This window comes from Schistocerca serialis, chromosome 4, assembly GCF_023864345.2.
Source record: "Schistocerca serialis cubense isolate TAMUIC-IGC-003099 chromosome 4, iqSchSeri2.2, whole genome shotgun sequence".
Classification (NCBI taxonomy): domain Eukaryota; kingdom Metazoa; phylum Arthropoda; class Insecta; order Orthoptera; family Acrididae; genus Schistocerca; species Schistocerca serialis.
The window spans coordinates 764,896,921-764,917,821 of record NC_064641.1 but is presented as its reverse complement, the minus strand read 5'-3'; positions in this window follow the sequence as shown (position 1 = coordinate 764,917,821).

Sequence of the window (20,901 nt, the reverse complement as noted above, 5' to 3'; positions counted from 1 at the left end):
GGGTTAACAGGTTTAAATTAATTGTCAGCATATTGAACCAAAACAATATTGCAACATATTCTATGTTAACACAATCTGGCGGTCCTGCACATGAACAACTAAATAAATTATCTGTACCTTGGCTTGTCAGAAGCAGTGAAGTTGAGAGGGTGACGCAAAACTACTTCCACAAGTGTTTCATATCTCTCATTAATTAGATCGACCGGACTCCATGATGTCTATCTTTGAGAAATATTCTTGAACTAAGGCGGCATAATTTTGGCGACACCATATTTTAGCCTGGAAAAATCTTCCAGAATGAGATTTCACTCTGCAGCGGAGTGTGCGCTGATATGAAACTTCCTGGCAGATTAAAACTGTGTGCTGGACCGATACTCGAACTCGGCACCTTTGCCTTTCGCGGGCAAGTGCTCTATCTTGCATCCATGGGTACGATTTGCATGAGGGGACTTCTTAATGCAGAAGTGCTGATTTCCGCCTTATTCCATAATTTATAATAATTTTGTTTAATGTTTTGCCGCGTGCACCAAAACATGATCTCACTCTAACACTGCTATCAAGCTTCTCACTACGGTTCAGCCTGTCTGCGGTGTACTTCGTTTCACGTAGGAGGGGTTCACAAAAACGGAAAAACGACGAGGCACCCCTGTAAATTCTGTCTCGACGCTGTCCACAGCACCTGCCAACTGCGCATTTTCCTTCGTAGAAAAGGTTGTTACAAACGAGACGAAAATGGCAAAAGCTCGGCCGTCCCGAAGCCTAATGGCTACTGTAATGTATTCCTACAAAAGAGTAGCCATTATGAAAAAAATGATTGATGATTTTGAAATGATTGTTTGGAGTCGGGCTACATCACAGGGAGCACAGCGAGAGTACAGTAAAGAAGTACAGAGAGTACCAAAAAGAATCATCCGATTTAAAAAATCATAACTATTGTGTAACTTGAGATATTGAACAACGTACTGTTGGAAAGAGCAAACTCTCGAGTTTTATATGGCGGGGTAGCAGCAGTGTGCGCCTACTTCAGTTCTAGTAAAATTGGTGTCGGGACAACAGAAAGCGTTTTGTGTACTACGTTTTGCGCAGTGCGGGTCAGTAATAACTGTTCAGTGTGACTTTCGTACTAGGTATAGTGTGCATCCTCCTACAGCACAGAGCATTAGACGATGGACTGAACAATTCCGAGAAACAAGTTGTTTGTGTAAAGGCAAATCGACGGTCCGTCTTCGAGTGTCTGACACAGACGTCGAACGCATCCTCCATAGTTTTACAAGGAGTCCGCAGAAATCCGTTCGCGGTGCAGCTCGACAGCTCGACATGATCTCGATATCCGTCTGTCGTGTTTTGCGTCGACGTTTGCACATGAAACCGTACGGAAATCAGCTACTGCAAGCTCTTCGTGAAGGTGACAAACAACAACGTGTGGATTTCTATAATTTCGCTCCTGGCAAGATAGAGGACGACAGTTTTCTTCCACGCTTAGTGTTTAGTCACTAGGCAACATTCCATTTAAATGGAGAGGTAAACCATCATAATGTGAGAATATGGGGTACGGAACAACCACATGAAGTTATACAACAAGAGAGGGACTCTTCAAAATTTAATGTGTTTGCGCAGTTTCACAGGAAAAGGTGTACGGTCCAATTTTCTTTGCCCAGAACACTGTTACAAGAAGCACATATCTCGATAAACTTGAGAACTCTCCTTTCGCACAGTTGGAGAGTGATTCGAACGACTTCATTTACCAACAGGATGGGGCACCGCCACACTGGCATCTAGAAGAGCCGGAATTTTTAAATAAAAGGATTACTGAACGAAAGATCGGTCACACTCGATCAAATGACTCAGCCTTACAGTAGTGCCCTCCAAGGTCACCGGACCTGACTGTATGTGATTATTTCTTGTGGGGGGGTTTGTAAAAGAATCTCTTTATGTGCCTCCGTTACCAGCAACAATTAATGGACTGAGACATCGCAAAACGGCAGCTGTGGAAGCTGTAACTTAAGAAATGCTCGCTGCAGTGTGTCAACAATTTGAATACGGCACTGACATATGCTGTACATATGAAAGAGGGCATATTGACCACCTATGAAAAGGTATGAAAAAAAAACCTTTTTGAGTTTACTGTTCATCAAAAATCAAAACTCTTTGTATATGTTTATTAGTTTCAGAAATATAGACGTGCCAAATCGGATGATTCTTTTTGATACACGCTGTATATGTCAATAAACTATGAATGTTCATTAATATCAAACCTCCGACTTGCCCAAAACGCCTCTGTTAGCTACTATAAATCTTTTTTCTTTGAGTCAGGTGAGTTGTCATTGGGGAGGGGAGAGCTTGGTGACGTCGGACGTTTAACGAAACAGAATATTTTGCATCACACAAAAGCAGTAATGCGAGGTTGTGACAACAAATTTAGGTTGTAAAGTTCGACGTATGAAGAACGCAGATGTGCATATAATGGCGAGCCGATGGCACGTAATCGACAGGTCGCCAAACCAATCGCTTCCCAACGTTACTGAAATGCTGGGACATAGACAAAGGCTTTACATATTATTAGTGGACAATACTGATATCCTTTCTAATAAATAAAACATATCTCAATTAATCTTGTTATTTTACTAATATTACAGAGAGCAAGAGAAATGGCGTGCTTACATAATGCAAGACAAGAAAAAGTGTCAACAGCACGAGATATTCCGTGCCTCAGTCATTTAAAAAAATGAGAAACAAAATTACTTTAGCTATGATGTTCATTTGTAGTAGCATAAGGCAGAATTTTATGTCTGATTTTAGAGAGAGAGGTTAATCTGTTACACTACCTCATTTCTTTGACAGAATTTTGTGCTGCTCGTAGTAATAAATTCTCATATCCTAAGGAAGAGCTCAGATCTTACAAATTAATTTCTTTTATATGCTTAATTGTAGAGAATTAAAATGAAAGTGCCGCTTTTAATCCAACTATACTTTTACAACCGTTTGTTCACCTCTATGCCTATACAGTCATCATCCCTTAAGAATTAATCAGTCAATTCAGATCTCAACAACACGCTACATGAATGAAATTTAATGCTATTCCGTTATACCCTCTGCTCCACTCCCAGTCTACTCGAATATTTGACGAAGAAAAAGGCGTTTCCACGGCACCTTACCCAAATCACAAGAGTAGAAAATGAAAGAAAAAAATTTAAAAAATCGCTAATTTTTATTTGTTAGATGTATTAATGGGAAATACGAGGGGCGTTCAGAAAGTAAGCTCCGATCGGTCGCGAAATGGAAACGACTATGAAAATCCGATAAAACTTTGCACAGATGTGTTGGGTAGTGTCTCTAGCATAACCCCAGTTAGCATCACGTCGCTCTTCTCATTTCTGAGCTCGCAGTGAGTGCGTAAAGATGTCTAGAAAATAGTGTCTGCCGCCAAGTACGAGGGCCTGGTGAGAAATTTCGCCTGAAGCTATGCAGCTAACATTACATAACTGTCGTGCTGTTTCGTCTTCACGACAATTCTCAGCCGCATTCTGCAGGGGCAATGAAGATGCTCTTGCATCGTTTTCAAATGGAAATGTTAGATTACCCACAATACAGTCCGCAATTGTCTCCCCCTGAGTTTCATCTCTGGTCACATGAACCGCTGTCTTTGAAGACAACATTTTGACACAGACAGCGAGGTGTAGGCCAGCGTGGAGAATTGGCGGAAAGCACTGGCGGCTGCCTTCTATGATGAGGCTATTGAAAAGTTGGTACAACGCTATGACAAAAGTCTAAGTCAGAACGGCGACTACGTAGAGAAGTAGCTGAAAGGTGTAGCTAATTGTTACAAGTAAAACATTTCTGATGTTCACTGTGGTTTCTATTTGGCAATCAATCGGAGCTTACTTTCTGAACAGGCCTCGTATTTTGCTAACAGTCAAACCTACAAAAACAAGACATGTGGGTTATAGCCTGTCGGCAACCTGGAGAGCGAAAAGTTATCTCTGGTTGTATGACAAATACCGCAACTGATAATCTTTTGCCATTTATTCCAATTTGGGAGCTCCTCTGCTGGACTACCAGTACACCTGGTATTTGGCTTAGATCTCAAACAAGCCACTCTACTGGAGAGACACTCAGCCTTATGCAAGGCACCGCTTTATAGTTTTGTTATTATCCAACCTTGTTTCAGATCTTTGTGTTCAGCTTTATTTATCTACAGTGGGACTTACTTTTTTAGTTTCTTTCTGGAAAATTATTGTAACATGTTAATCTCTTGTGTATGTTGCAGTAATTTTTGGCGAAACGTATTTACATTGTGACATTACTGTGACGCATTTCTAACCGAAAGTGTTACATTTTCCGCCCCTATTCTGTGGTTATTGTATTGAGAGTACTGGACATGCAGGCTAGGGAGGTAGGCTTTGGGGGTTTTGCGCTGAGAACGCGCACTGCTGGTGCGTTCTCAAGGTCCTGTTGTTGCCAAAGGCAGAACCTCCTCAGGGACATTGACAGTTTTCACGAAAGTGAGGCTGCAGCCTGCTTCGGGTTTTTGTGAGCAGCGCCAACATCTGTTATATCTGAGGACGGTAGACACTCTGCCGTGGTGGTGCTGTCATCCTCAGAGAATAACTCAGTTTGACATTTTTGCCTTTTATGCACAAACAGTAAAGTTCGACACGCTGCGGTGCCACACGGTCAGCATGAGGACTACGGATGTTTTCGCTCCGAAATATTGATCCTACAACCGAATTTAGGCATCCCTCCAGCGTGCTTGATGTGAAGAAGTCGACCAATTTAGGAATGACTGCTATAGGCCAATGCCAGCCTCTTGTCTGTTAACGTGCGTTTTATACGCCAAGAGTGGCAAGTTTATGCTGCGTTCTCCTGTTATTTTCATTAATAACCGATATTCTCATCCATCATACTGGCAGCTGCGATGGGTCGTTCCCTCCACATGGTATTTTTGAAGTTAGGCATTTATGGCCCGTGAACTAACATTCTGAGCTACTCATCTCGAGGTCGCCTTGCAGGATATTTCTTCTGCGGGCCACCGCCTGGTGCTGATCAGAGCACGCTAGCTGTTGTAGAGCTGTGTTATACTCTGAAGAGTCAAAGAAACTGGTACACCTGCCTAACATCGTGTAGGGCACCCACGAGTACGCAGAAGTGCCGCAACACGACAGGGCGTGGACTCGCCTAATGCATGAAGTAGTGCTGTAGGGAATTGTCAGCATTAATCCTGCAGGGCTGTCCATAAATCCGTAAGGGTACGGAGGGGTGGAGATCTTTTCTGAACAGCACGTTGCAAGGCATCCCAGATATGCAGATATGCTCAATAATGTATATGTCTGGGGAGTTTGGTGGCCAGCATAAGTGTTTAATCTCAGAAGAGTGTTCCTGGAGCCACTCTGTAGCAATTCTAGACGTGTGAGTTGTCGCATTGTCCTGGACATGAATGGATACAGGTGATCAGACAGGATGCTTACGTAACTGTCAGAGACGTACCTAGACGTATCAGGGGTCCCATATCACTCCAACTGCACACGCCCCATACCATTACAGGGCCTCCACCAGCATGAACAATCCCCTGCAGACAAAAAAAAAAAAAAAATGTTCAACTGTGGGTGAAATCTTATTGGACTTAACTGCTAAGGTCATCAGTCCCTAAGCTTACACACTACTTAACCTAAATTATCCTACGCACAAACACACACACCCATACCCAAGGGAGGACTCGAACCTCCGCCGGGACCAGCCGCACAGTCCATGACTGCAGCGCTTGAGACCGCTCGGCTAGTCCCGCGCGGCCCCTGCAGACATGAACGGTTCATGGATTCATGAGGTTGTCTCCTTATCCGTACACGTCTGTCCGCTCGATACAATTTGAAACGAGACTCGTCCGACCATGTAACATGTTTCCAGTCATCAACAGTCCAATGTCGGTGTTGACTGGCTTAGGTGAGGCGTAAAGCTTTGTGTCGCGCAGTCATCGTACACGAGTAGGCCTTCGGCTCCTAAAGCCCGTATCGATGATGTTTCGTTGAATGGTTCGCAAGCTGACACTTGTCGATGGGCCAGCATTGAAATCTGCAGCAATTTTCAGATGGGTTGCTCTTCTGTCACGTTGAACGATTCTCTTCAGTCGTCGTTGGATCTGTTTTCGTCCGCAGCGATGTCGGAGGTTTGATGTTTTACTGGATTCCTGATATCCAAGGTACACTTGTGAAATGGTGAACATTCCCAATTCATCCCTGCCTTGGTGATGCTGTGTCCCATCGGTCGTGCTCCGACTATAACACCACGATCAAACTAACTTAAATCTTGAAAACCTGCCGTTGTAGCAGCAGTAACAGATCTAACAACTGCGCCAGACACTTGTCTTATGTAGGTGTTGCCGACCGTAGCGCCATATTCTGCCTTTTTAATATCTCTGTATTTGAATACGCATGCGTCTGCCAGGTATTTTCTTTTTTTGGCGCTTCAGAGTAAATACGATAGAGCAATCCATTTTCTGAGCAGCTCATTACTTGCTAACTTTGTCACGTTTAATTTGGTTATAATTTATGGCTTCTTCTTGTATCTAGATGGGCACATCTTGTGCTCTCTCCAAACGGCTTTCCATACTTTTTGGTACGTCTACAAAATGTTAGCGCCATTTTGTAATTTCATTTGAGTTTTAGAGTACTACAATCCCAGTTAATTTCATTGTGATTTTTATCAATTGTTAGAGCAAATAAATACCTGTTAATCTCAACCTAGACTTACATCTAGAAATCCATGGAATTACTGTCACCGAGCGAGGTGGCGCAGTGGTTAGCACACTGGGCACGCATTCGGGAGGACAGCGGTTCAAACTTATGTCCTGACATCCAGATTTAGGTTTTCCGTGATATACCTATATCGTTCCAGGTAAGTGTCGGGACAGCCCCTTTCAAAGAGCACGGCCGATGTCGTGCCTCATCCTTGACACAATTCGAGCTTGTGCTCCGTCTCTAATGATCTCTATGTCGACGGGACGTTAAACCCAATCTCCCCTTCTTCCTTAAATTTTTGTCCCACTTTTCCACGGTTAGGTGTACCACTAGTAATAAATATAACATAGTGCACAGTGACCAAACTCAACGTTCATTGGACTCGCCCGTCTGTTGGTTGACTGGGGAGAGCCGCGAGGGATTAGCCGCGCGGTCTAAAGGTTCTGCAGTCGTGGACTGTGCGGCTGGTCCCGGCGGAGGTTCGAGTCCTCCCTCGGGCATGGGTGTGTGTGTTTGTCCTTATGTTAATTTAGGTTAAGTAGTGTGTAAGCTTAGGGACAGATGACCTCAGTAATTAAGTCCCATAAGATTTCACACACATTTGAACATTTGACTGGGGAGAGCTGTGTCGATTTCTCCTATTGTTAGAAGTTTGCTGTGTGTTGTTTCATGACTATTTGGCGCCCAATCTCCCTGCATTCAAAAGAAATAAGAAGTAACATTGCATGCAGACGTCGATCATTAAGTAAATTTCAACATGGTCAAAGGAGAGATTATTAGGTGACAAATATTTTACATTAATTTACATATGATATACAATTAAAATATATGTTACTGAGTTGAGGCATTATATGCTGTTCACTCACATGCTTAAAGCTCTAGGTCTAGGACACTAAATTCAGAAGTAAGGCGGTTGTATATTGGTTCACTTGACGGTATTACCTGAGTATGCTGGTAACTTTATATCTGCCGGCTGTTGTAGCCGAGCGGTTCTAGGCGCTTCAGTCTGGAAACGCGCGACCGCTACGATCGCAGGTTCGAATCCTGCCTCGGGCATGGATGTGTGTGATGTCCTTAGGTTAGTTAGGTTTAAGTAGTTCTAAGTTCTAGGGGCTAGGGGACTGATGACCTTAGATGACAAGTCCCATAGTGCTCAGAGCCATGTGAACCATTTTTTTAAACTTTATATCTACCATAACTTCTACAGCTCGTCATCTGCAAACAACGAAACATTCTGTATTTTTCCGTATTTCGTTTATTATAGACTGAGTATCGCTGTATATCGCGCTATTTAACGTGCTGCTTATGGGACTTTTATATTTTGGTCTAGCTTCCCTTGTTAATGACGAGTTAAGTCAATAATACTTTTGGTAATTTTTAACATTTTTATGCAGTGACAGCAACTGATATTGTTTATATAAGAATATACAGCCTACAATTGCAGGTTAACTTTATCGTTTACTTAGGTTTCAACGTTAGTAATAACGTCTTCTTCAGAACATAAAATATTATTTTATATATTTTATATTATTTTATATATATTATTATATAATTGAAATAACATTTTATGTTCTGAAGAAGACGTTATTACTAACGTTGAAAGCTAGGTAAACGATAAAGTTAACCTGCTACTGTAGGCTGTATATTCTTATATATATATATATATATATATATATATATATATATATATAAAATACTTTTGATGTTGTAGTTTCTTTGTGTTAAACGCTTATTTGATAAAATTCTTCGGTAAATCAGAAGGTTTCTGTCGCAATTCCACGTGTTGTGCCACTGTGCTGTTTATCTGCTTCTTTTCGTGTTTTTTTGGGCTGTAGCGTGCGATTTCAGAGTGTTGCTGTTGACGTTTGAAATGTCAACAATGCGTGCGTGTGTGTGTGTGTGTGTGTGTGTGTGTGTGTGGTGTGTGTTTGTGTGTGTGTGTACGTGCGTGAAAGAGAGAAAAAAAGGAAGAGAGAGAGAAAGAGAGAGAGAGAGAGAGAGAGACCGAGCGAGAGAGAGAGAGAGAGAGAGAGTGAGTGTGACAGATAGATAAATACAAATAGAGAGAGAGAGAGAGATGCAGAGGTAGATAGAACAAGTGGTATGGTAATTGTGGGGGGGGGGGGGTGGAGGATTTAGAACGTAACCGTATATATGTACACTATTGTGTTCGTATTTTTGATAGGAAAGAGATAAGAAAAGATTAAATGTGCCATCAGGGAAACCTGCTCCTCTGAAACAGTAGTAACGGATCCACGGAGATTAAAATTCCCATCTAATGAACTGACTACCAGCAACGGTGCTGTCTGTCCCCATAACATTATATTCTGAGTATAGTTTTGGAATTTCACACTTGCCCTCAGCTTATAGTTTCGTGGCAAGAAACTTATGCGGCCTCCAGTCGTGCCCTTGGCACCAACAACTAGCGATAAGACGTTCTTCCACCATCATTACTCAAAACAATTTCAGTAGCCCTTTCAGGCTAAATATATAAAAATTAGACTTTTAAATTTTCTTTTTTAATTATATTACTAGACATCCATTGAGACAGAACAATGTGAAAAAGCAAGTGTTACACTCACAATTTGTACACATATGGGATGGTTTCAAATGGAGCCACTGCACATTAAATGTCGCTACATTTGGTGGTGAGGTAAAATGCAGTTCCTCTCTGCGGATAGGCATACGGCTGCTTGACAGATAGCACTCTTTCATCTGTTTCTGTGACGTTTCTTCATTCTGCTACATTGTACACAGTGCCTTGAGGTGCAACGTATTGGTGGACGCTTTGTTTCTGTTGTATGTTTTTCAACTCGAACAACAGTTGTACATTTCTTTTGCTAATGCTTCTAACGATGTATTTGGACTTTCTGATTGGTGTGGAAAACCGTTTGTCATAACATGCTCTACCCTAATCGAGACCTCTGTCTTCATCTAACACATCATCTTCACTTTCACTGCTACTGTCAATTTGTGAGCCAGCATGAGAAGAAATTCTGCGGGAATACATAGTATGACTCTGAAATGCAACAACCTGTCGAAGCCAGTCGTGTTGCCCTTAGAGCCGCAGTGGTTTCAAAAGGAACCACCCCTATAACTGTGAAAATAAATACATAAATTTAATTACTATAGCAATACACAGAATACAAATTTGAGCGGGACAATTTTTTGTACCTACTCCGTGAACAAAACCTGCATTATAAAGACAAATTCAATCACAATTTGAAAAGAAAGTATAACGTGCACTGCATACAAAAATGGTTCCTACGTTTACTCGTCTAACCGCTAAGGTTTGAAAGAAGCTGGAGTTGCTAGAGGACAGCACCTTCTGGAGACGTAAAAGGTGGCTACAGATAACTGCGTATATGCCACGAAATGAGGAAATCCTACGTGGCTTCTAACGGGACAAAATCGTCTGTAAGGGCTAGAGCGAAACGCTACTATATTACCTTAGTTTCAGAGACATTTAGTAGTGGGTACGTACACTGAAGCGCCAAAGAAATTGGTAGAGGTATGCGTCTTCAAATACAGAGATATGTAAACAGGCAGAATACGACACTGCGGTCTGCAATGCCTCTGCAGGACAACAAGTGTCTGGTGCAGTTATTAGATCGGTTACTGCTGCTACAATGGCAGATTATCAAGATTTAAGTGAGTTTGAACCTGGTGTTAACAGTCTGCGCACTAGCAATGGAACACAGCATCTCCGAGGTAGCGATGAAGTGAAGATTTTCCTGTACGTGAATATCAGGAATGAGGTAAAACATCAAATATCCGACATCGCTGTGCCCGGAAAAGGATCCTGCAAGAACAGGACCAACGACGACTGAAGAGAATCGTTCAACGTGACAAACGTGCAACCCTTCCGCAAATCCCTGCAGATTTCAATAGTGGACCATCAACAAGTGTCAGCGTGCGAACCATTCAACGAAACGTCATCCATATGGGGTTTCGGAGCCGGAAGCCCACTCGTGTACCCTTGATGATTGCATAGCTTTACGCCTCGCCTGGGCCCGTCAGCATCGACATTGGACTGTTGATGACTGGAAAAAATGTTGCTTGGTCGGACGAGTCTCGTTTCAAATTGTATCGAACGAATGGACATGTACGGGTATGGAGAGAACCTCATGGATCCATAGGCCCTGCGTGTCAGCAGAGGACTGCTCAAGCTGGGGGAGGCCCTGTAATTGTGTGGGGAGTGGGCAGTTGGAGTGCTGTGAGACCCCTGATACGACTAGATACGACTCTGACAGGTGACAGCAGGAGAATGTGACAACCCACACGTGCAGAATTGTTACAGTGTGGCTCCAGGAACACTCTTCTTAGTTTAAACAATTCCGCTGGCTACCAAACTTCCCAGAAATTGGCATTATTGAACATATCTGGATGGATTGCAACGTGCTGTTCAGAAGAGATCTCCATTCCCTAGTACTCTTAAGGCTTTATGGACAGCCCTGCAGGTGTCAGTTCCCTCCAGCACTACTTCAGAGGAGTCCATTCCACGTTGGGTTGCGGTACTTCTACGTACTCACGGCGGCCCTACACGAAATTAGGCACGTGTGCCAGTTTCTTTGGCTCTTCAGTGTAGAATGAGCAATAAATATGCTCGGCCTGATAGCCCCATGGTTTTTTTATCACCTTATGATTATTCTTTATGTACAGTGTGCAAAGCTACAAGAGACGTTCCATTAATTCACTGCGATGTGCAGCAAGGAGAAAGTACACAGCTTGTCAGGAATCCCAGTTGGAGGCATTTCTACCTACTGTCGCAACTTATTCGCGAAGTAGCTGGCATTTTTCCCTTTCCCTGTCCCTCGCCTCGCCCGCATCCTGCCGCAGGAAACACGCCCGAAGTCCGCCGCAAACCCAGGGGTAGGGCCGGGCCGTGATGGCCACTAAATTATGCACGCCGCAAAACGGGGCCGAGATTAAAGTAAGTTGGTGTTCTTCCCTCTATAAACGCGGCGCGCGGACCCCGGTCGCGCGCCGTTAAATAAATGCGGCGGAAATATGGAGGCGGGGTCCAGGCCGGCCGAGGTCGGATGGCCCGCGCCGGCTGGGGCTGTGTTTGCAGTGATTACAGCTCGCATCAAACTTTTATTGCGGCCGCGCCACAGGACCCAGCGCTCCCTGCAGACGGAAAAATTTTCGCCGAGTTCATCTGTGGAGAGATGGCGTCCCCTGTGGAAATGGAGACGCCCCGAGCGCGGAGAAATAGGCACTCCCCCTGCAGGCGTATGCGCGCCCGAGGTCGTGACCTCGCAAACACAGTGGCAGCTAAACTAGCTGTCTGCTAGTCTCTTGTTTCCAGCCATCTGGTTCGTGTGCCTTTTGTTGTACTGACTGAAAACGACCCGCTTGCTTTTGTGTTTTTTCCATGTTTTCCTAATTGGAAAAGACGTACATTTAATCATCTCATTTGTATGCAGCTAACTTATTCAAAGTGCACTGATGGGCCAAAGAAACTGGTACAGGCATGAGTATTCAGATACAGAGATACGTAACGAGGCAGATCTCAGCGCTGCGATCGTTAACGTCTATGTAAGACAACAAGTGTCTGGCGCAGTTGTTAGATCGGTTACTGCTGCTACAATGACAGGTTATCAAGATTTAAGTGAGTGTGAACTGATGGTACAGTCGGCGCACGAGCGATAGGTCACAGAATCTCCAAGGTAGCGATGAAGTGGGTATTTCCCCGTACGACCATTTCATGTGTGTACCTGGAATATCACGATTCCGGTAAAACATCAAATTACCAACATCTCTGACACAGAATATCCTACGTAGCGATGAAGTGGGGATTTTCCAGTACGACCATTTCACACGCGTGCTGTGAATATCAGGATTCCGGTAAAACATCAAATTACCAATATCTCTGCGGACGGAAACAGATCCCCCCAAGAATGGGACCAACGACGACTGAAGACAATCGTTCAACGTGACAGAAGTGCAGCCCTTCCGCAGATTGCTGCAGCTTTCAATGCTGGGTCATCAACAAGTGTAAGCGTGCGAACCATTAAACGAAATATCATCGATACGGGCTTTCGAAGGCCCACTCATGTAACCTTGATGAGTGCATGACACAAAGCTTTACGTCTCGCTTGGGCCGCCATTGGACTGTTGATGACTGGAAACATGTTGCCTTGTCGGACGAGTCTCGTTTTAAATTGTATCGCTCGGATGGACGTGTACGGGTATGGAGACAACCTCATGAATCCATGGACCCTGCATGTCAGCAGGAGACTGATGGATGGTCTGTAATGGTGTGGGGCGTGTGCAGTTGGAGTGATGTGGGATCCCTGATATGTCTAGATACGAATCTGACAGGTGACACGTACGTAGGCATCCTGTCTGATCACCTGCATCCATTCATGTCCATTGTGCATTCCGACGTACGTGGGAAATTCCAGCAGGACAATGCGACACCCCACACATCCAGAATTGCTACAGAGGGGCTGTAGGAACACCCTTCTGAGTTTAAACATTTCCGCTGCCCACGAAACTCCCCACACATGAAGATTATTGAGCATATGTGGGATGCCTTGCAACGTGCTGTTCAGAAGAGATCTCCGTATTTATGGAGAGCTCTGCAGAATTCATGGTGTTAGTTCCCTCCAGCACTACTTCAGGCGTTAGTCGAGTCCATGCCATGTTGTGCTGCGGTACATCTGCGTTCTTGCGGGATCCCTACACGATATTAGTCAGGTGTACCAGTGACTTTGCCTCTTCAGTGCATATTGTTCCAAGTTACTTTTGATAGTTTACTTTCGCGTGAAAAGACTTACCCGTAGTTGTTTTTGTGCATCACGCGAACACGCTGCGTGTACAACGTCCAGTCACATTGATGTGACCACCAATTATGTGAGACGACAGAGTTCAGTAACCACTCACACACGACAGGCGGCAGGACTAGCAGGGTATGTAAAACGCGTCTGGGAGATGTGAAAACAGTGCAGTCGTTTTCGTAATGCGGAAACGGAGAGACTTATCACGTCCAAAACGGCATAATCGTTCGCTTTCTGGCCAAGAGTGGAAGCATTTCTGAAACGGCTCAGTTTGTAAACTGTTCATCTGCCTCTGTGGTTAAAGTATACCGTGCACGGAAAAACGGCTTAATCGAAAACCGTTGCCGAGGCTTCTGTTGTGCAGTCCAGACCATCGTTGAAAGGGATGAACGGCGGCTGCGGACATGTATACGGGGGAGTAGACGTGCAACTGTCGAGTAATTGACCGGCCAGAAGCACCAGGAGGCTACCAACATCGTTTTTTTTCAACGATCGTTCAGTGAACGTTTTTGCGTAAAGGCGACCGTAGCAGGCGCCTGGTTAATGTAACGATGCTGACTGCCGTTAACTGGCGACGAAGACTGGAGTTTACACGCCAGTACCGCAACTGGCGACTGGTGGCCTTTACGGAAGAATCACGTTTTGTGCTTCATTGGACAGATTGCCGTTGCCACGTAAGGCGTGAAGCGTCTGAAAAAAATCACCCTACAACAGTCTTCGGAAAGGACCAGGTTGGAGGAGGGAACGTTATGATGTCGGGAATATTTTCATTGAATTTCCTGGGCCATCTCCTCATTCTGCAGGCACAATGGATCAACACAAGTATGCATCTATCCTTGGGGACCATGTCTTCCCTTACATACGGTTTGTTTTTCTTCGACATGTTGGTATCTACCAGCAAGACAATGCAACATGTAACACAGAAGTGTACGTGCATGGGTTGAAGAGCATCAGGGTGAGTTTACCTTACTGCCCTGGCCACCAAACTCCCCGGATTTAAATCCTAACGTGAATATGTGGGACCACCTCTATCGGGCTGCTGGCGCCGTGAGTTCTCAACCGAGAAACCTAGAACAGCAGGAGAGAGCACTAGAAACGCCACGGCTCCACATCCACGTCGGTTTCTCCCAGAACCTCACTGACTCCATCATTGCACCTCTCGCAGCGCTCCGTGCTGCAAAATGTGGCTATCCAGGCTTTTGACAGGTGTTCACATCAGTGTGACTAGACAGTGGTTGTCCGTGCCAAAAACCTTGCGCTATCTTCGGGTCAATATGATATGAAAAGGAGTTTGTCCTTCCATATCGTTCTTGTATTGGAACACTACCACTTGAAACTTAATAACTTTGGTTTTCTATACATTCCACAAAGATTAAGACCCAAATAAAATTAAAATAGCTTTTCTCCCACTTGTTCTAGCTTAATGTGCTACATTTGTATCCCTTGAATCCCTATATGTTAAAAATATGTAACATGTACAATCATTGGTAATAAAATTTTATTTTGAAACTTCCTGGCAGATTAAAACTGTGTGACGGACCGAAACTCGAACTCGGGATCGTTGCCCTTCGCAGGCAAGTGCTCTACCACTTGGTAGAGCACTTGCCCGCAAAAGGCAAAAGTCCCGAGTTCGAGTCTCGGTATAGCACACAGTTTTAATCTGCCAGGAAGTTTCATATGAGCGCATACTCCGCTGCAGAGTGAAAATCTCATTCACAAAACATCCCCCGGCTGTGGCTAAGCCATGTCTCCGTAATATCCTATCTTCCAGGAGTGCTAGTTCTGCAAGTTTCGCAGGAGAGCTTCTGTGAAGATTGGAAGGTAGGTGACGAGGTACTGGCGGAACTGAAGCTACGAGGACGGGTCGTGAGTCGTGCTTGGGTAGTTCAGATGGTAGAGCACTTGACAGAAAGATATGACGTAGGCCTTCTTTGCACAGACATGTAATTTGTTCTTTACATGTATTGAAGTTGATATAAGAGCAAATATTTTAATCAGACTGCCGATAACATGAGAGCACAAAATAAAATAAATTACTACAAGAACAAACTTGAGGTGATGTGATATCTCATTTCTATTTGTATAGTACGTATAATACAGGCAGTTTATAGCATTTTTTTATTTTTATATCATTATTGGCATTAACATGAATAGCCACGAATCAGTGATACAGAGTTATTGTATCTGCAGTGAGATGCAGCTGTCTGTATGACTAGGACCTTTATATTTAAATTAATAACCCAGGAATCAATGATACAGAGTTATTGTATCTGCAGTGAGATGCAGCTGTCTGTACGACTAGGACCTTTATATTTAATAACAAACCTTTAGATGAATTGTTGACTTATTTCTGTTGTTATGTTAACATGATCTAGGGTATTAGCAAGAGTAGATTCTGTTTATTTTAGCTTAAGGTATATGTATAAAAGTTACAGTGATTGTAAAGGACTAAAGCTGTTTGTATGGCTGTACACTTTATATTTTATTTAAAACCCATGAACAAAAGTTCCTTGACCGTTGACTTATTTTTATTCTTACATTAAAGTGATCTGGAATATTTGTAAAGGCAGCTTCTGTTTGTTCCAGCTCGAAGTAATATGTATAAAAGTATTGATTTATGTTAGCAGTAAAGGGCTTTAACATTTAGAAATATAGTACAGGTTTTGTTTTGTGGTAGGATATTACATTAACATCAGTGTAGTTAGGTTGAAAGGAGAGCGAGGGGGGAGGTCGTTGGGGGGGGGAGGGGGGGGAGGCGGTGTAGGGTTCGTTGAGTGGTTACTTGTTTTGAACTAGTAGGTCTTCAAAGGCCTGAAAGAAAAATTTGTTTCTCAGTTCAATTTGATCATTCAGTATGTAGTCAGGTGCTGTATTTGTGTAGATAAATATTTCAATTTCTTCAAGAAGGTCAAGTATTGTGCCTTTGTTGCCAAAATGGAGTATTTCGAGATTCTATGTTCTTTGCAGAGTGATTGCGTTGGGGAAGATGTGAGGCAAAGCTGGACCTATTTAGGTTGCTGAGACGGAGTGGATCTATGTGTTCTTTAAATCTTGTTGTCAAGCTTCTACCAGTTTGTCCAATGTAGAAGCTTGGAAATGAGTCAAAAATGAGCTTGTACACATCTGACTTTGATACTGTTGTATAGTGGTTTTGGTGCTGTGTATGATTTTATTTTGTATTTTGTCGTTGGTGAAGAAACTTATTTTTATGTTGTATGTCTTGAAGGGGTTGGCAATTTGGTGAGAAATCTTCCCTAGGAAAGGCAGGCTTATAAAGGTGGTCTTCTTGTTTGTGGGTGGTTGTTCAGAGTTGTTGATTTAATTTTGCTGTATGGATTAGTTTTTCTATTACTGCAAGGTTGTACCCATTGCTGAAGGCAATTAATTTAATAATTTCTGTTTCTTTTTGTCTTTCACTTGTGTCCATTGGGATTTTAAGTATGCGATTAACCATCGTTCTGAAGAACGCTTTTTTATGTTGGTCTGGATGGTAAGAGGATTTGAGTATGATAACAATGGTGGTTGCTAGCTTTCTGAAAATTTGAATTTTATGCTTTTTATTTCTATTTGAGATTGTTAGATTAAGATAGTTAATGCCTTCTGGTGTTTCATGTTCTACTGTGAATTGAATGTTATTGTGTATTTTATTAAGTTCTTTGGCCAGAATATCTAGTTCTTCTGTTGTTCCATTGAACAGAATGAGAATGTCATCAAAATAGCGTTTGTAATAAAGCGTCTTGTCTTTTAGTTGGGTTTGGGTTTTAAAAATTTGTTTTCAAAGTTATTGGTAAATGTGTCTGCTAGCAAGCCTGCAAGACTACTACCCATTGCCAGTCCATGTTCCTGAATGAAAAATTTGTTTAGTTGTGTGGCAATATAAGCTCCACGATCTCTATGAGTTCATAGATTTCAGCTCTACCCATTGTTCCATATTTGAGTAAGTTATTTCTTACCAAACTAATTGTTTTCTTGACGGGTATATTTTTATATAGGTTGACTATGTCCAGAGATGCAAATTTAGCTGTGACTGAAATTTCAGTACCAATATTCCAGATCACTTTAATGTAAGAATAAAAATAAGTCCACAGTTAAAGAACTATCATGAAAGTCTGTTTTGTCTGTGCAGTCCTGTCAGCCGCAAAAGACGCATCACAATTCGATAACTCAACTCAGTTTGCAGTAATCTGAGTGTGACTGTTGGTGTTGTTACTCCGCTTGCAGCTTCTGCCTGGATTCAGCCATCGTCAAATGCCTATTCACCAGAGCCAGCTGAACAATCCTACGAGCTTCTCGTTGTGTAGTCCTTCTGGAAAGAATTGGGTATACTATTCTTGCGATTCTGTTATCCTTAACCGATCTCATTACCACTTGTTCTGCACTCATTGAAATGTAGCCAACTCTCTATGGATCATGTCAGTATGATGCTCCCGAAACCCTCATTTCAATGATAGACATTCCTCAAAGTCCGAAAGATGACGGTAAGGGGTATGTGTAAGTCCGCTGGACATTCTTAGTTGTGACCTGTAATATTATTGAATTTCAGATACTTTGCATATGAGATATTCGTCATAAAAGAAAAGAACAGCCAACGAGTTGTAGTTCGTAAAGATGCTAAGCATCACAGCGCGAGAGTAAAGAGACGAAATATTTTTTTTAATGCGCACCTATACCAAGACGCGCGTCCAGCGTTTAAATACTCTAAATAAACACTATGACCCGCTGGCCGCAGACATTTAAAATCATCGCCGCAGCGCTTGATAGCAAGAAGCTGCGAAACAGAAGAAAGACCACTCTATCATTTGTTAAGAAATATTCTAGAGACTTCATTATCCCTTGCACTTTTGGGCGCCGACATGTTCAGATGTACTACATGCCATTGCTATAAGTTGTATTTTTATTTTGTGTAAATACTATGTGAAACGACGAACAAACATTTCGGTAACTCGGGCGAGGATACAATGTACTTACGCACATGCAAGGACATTTAATTTTTAAGAAGGAACGGACTGACAAAGCAGCGATTGCTGGACTGCGTCATGCACAAAATAAATATCAGATGTAAGTCTTGCATTTATTGTGTATTTGTCAATGTTTAGAAGTTTAATGCCAATTTGTTCAAAATATATTATTATTTTACGATGCAGTAATTTTCTTATTCTTTTCTTTCACTAACCAAAAATGATGTTCAAATTGTATATGAGTTTTGTTACAGGTTCGCCCTTTATCGCGGTGTCTCGATTTTAATTGGGAGACCACTAATGTGTTCAGCTCCAGATCTGTTAATCTTTCTCTTACGAAATTCCACTAATTTGCTTTCATTTCCATTTTTATATTCAAATAGGTCCCTTAGGTATTTTAATCGAAGATTCTGAAGGCAATCCGGGTCAAAAGGTCAATTATTCGCGTAATCAATCCGTATAATCAATCCGTACGTCTCCTGAACCCAATCGAGAACCGACGCATCGGTGTTCAATTAATAATCCCTCTTTCTTTTAAAGTCGTACTAAAAAACGGCCACACAGGATAGCCGTAAGTACGCAATATGGTGTTAGGTTGCATTTTGCCAGTAAATATTATCAATAAACAGTGACAGCATCACTATTATTATTTACTACTATTTCTTATACAGTATAAGCAAGTTGCTAACGCCAGAGATCTCCGACATAAACGTTAGACACACTCTGTAGCAATCACGTACTCAAACCGTTTTTCATCTGTACTGAAAATAATGAAAATAAACTCTCATAAAGATGAAATTTTGAGATTAGTGTAACTCACAGAGATGGAAATACTGAAGTACCATTTTTGTAAGTTCGGTCATGCTGTTAATTGTGTAACGCTCTCCATTTCACTCTCTTTATAATTGACCAGTTTCAGAATACTCGTATATCGGTTTCTTTTAATTAATTTCCATTATGTTTTGAATTGTTATTTCTTCTTCTTTTTCTTCTTCTTATTCCTCTTCCACGTCTTCCAAAAGTGATTTACAATAAGACTAAGTCTCTTATGTGAATAAACTATCAAATTTACACAGTGTTGTTCTAATTTACACAAAATAAGTACGTAACTACCATATCCACGTCTGACTCCGACTACGACGAAATAAACGCGCAGCCGCCGTGTTTGCTTCTTCACTACAAGCAATAGTTCCTCCCCAACAGGCGCAAGCGCACGTAAGTCCAACACAAAAAGGCGCTTCGTACACGTACATCACTTTTGTGCTTCTCGCTGTTTCTACTAACGAGTGTGCGATAAGTAAGGACGAATTTTGTAATATAACGGTTGGCATCCGTGGTTTTTCCATGTTTGTTATCTACGATTCTTCCCGTTAGTAGCCTGATAGCTTTTGTGTGGTGAGCATTGTTGTTTGATGTTGTGGCGAAATAAATAAAAAATTAAATTTATTGATTTTTTCAAAAGAGAAAAAATTATGGATATGGAACTTCTCAGAATTTTTGAAAGGCTTTTTTACGGACTGTATTGGCCGGCTTGAATGCAGACAAATTCAGTGCCGTGTGAAATTTGCCTGTATTAATAACATTTTTGAATTCTACGTCATTGTTGATTTAATCAGAGTTCTCAACTTAGACGTAGAATTAATCCTTCTGCCACAATATTAATTCATCAGTCGCCATCGATGTTCTTCTCTTTGTTGATCATGTGTATCTTCCTAAGTCGGCATCGGTTTACTTCGCGAAGACGGCGGAAACAAAGGAAGACAATGCTACGTCTCTTTAAATAATTCTCGTAAAACTTAGACACTTTTCACTATTTTTTTATTCACAAGACAATAAGACTTGCTCTGCTCGTCGCACAAACGATAAATACTAACAAGATGGCTGACTTTCATCACGCACCAAAAATTACGTCCATCTCCTACAAGGTAACAATCGAAAGTGTATCTTAACTCCTTCTTGGAGTATGAAACAAAAGAGAATCCAGTATGAAAATTACAGAGATTATATTCTACATTCCTCTCAGTTTAATATTTGGTGCAGCCTTTAAAGTATTGTATCTCTCTGCATCGGAATGCGTCATTACAATGTTTATTTTCGTCATAAAGCAGAGGAATACTGAGCAACGTACAAAGTTATTACAAAAACAGTGGAAGTCCCACGGCAACCGTCCGTCAATTCCATGCGGCACTCGGGACCTAATGCTGCTCCAACCGAATCATCAGTCCCGAAGTTGATCCAGAAATTTGAGACCCCGTATTCTGTTTCAAGCGTTAAGAAAACAGTATGACCGCGTTATGCTCGAACACAAGTAAACGTTGTTGTCGTGCGTGCGAATGTGACCATGAGCCCCAGAAAATCGGTTCGCTCAAAAATTGAATTTATCGCTAAGTTCACCGAATCAGATCCTTTTAAAAGATCTGAAAATGC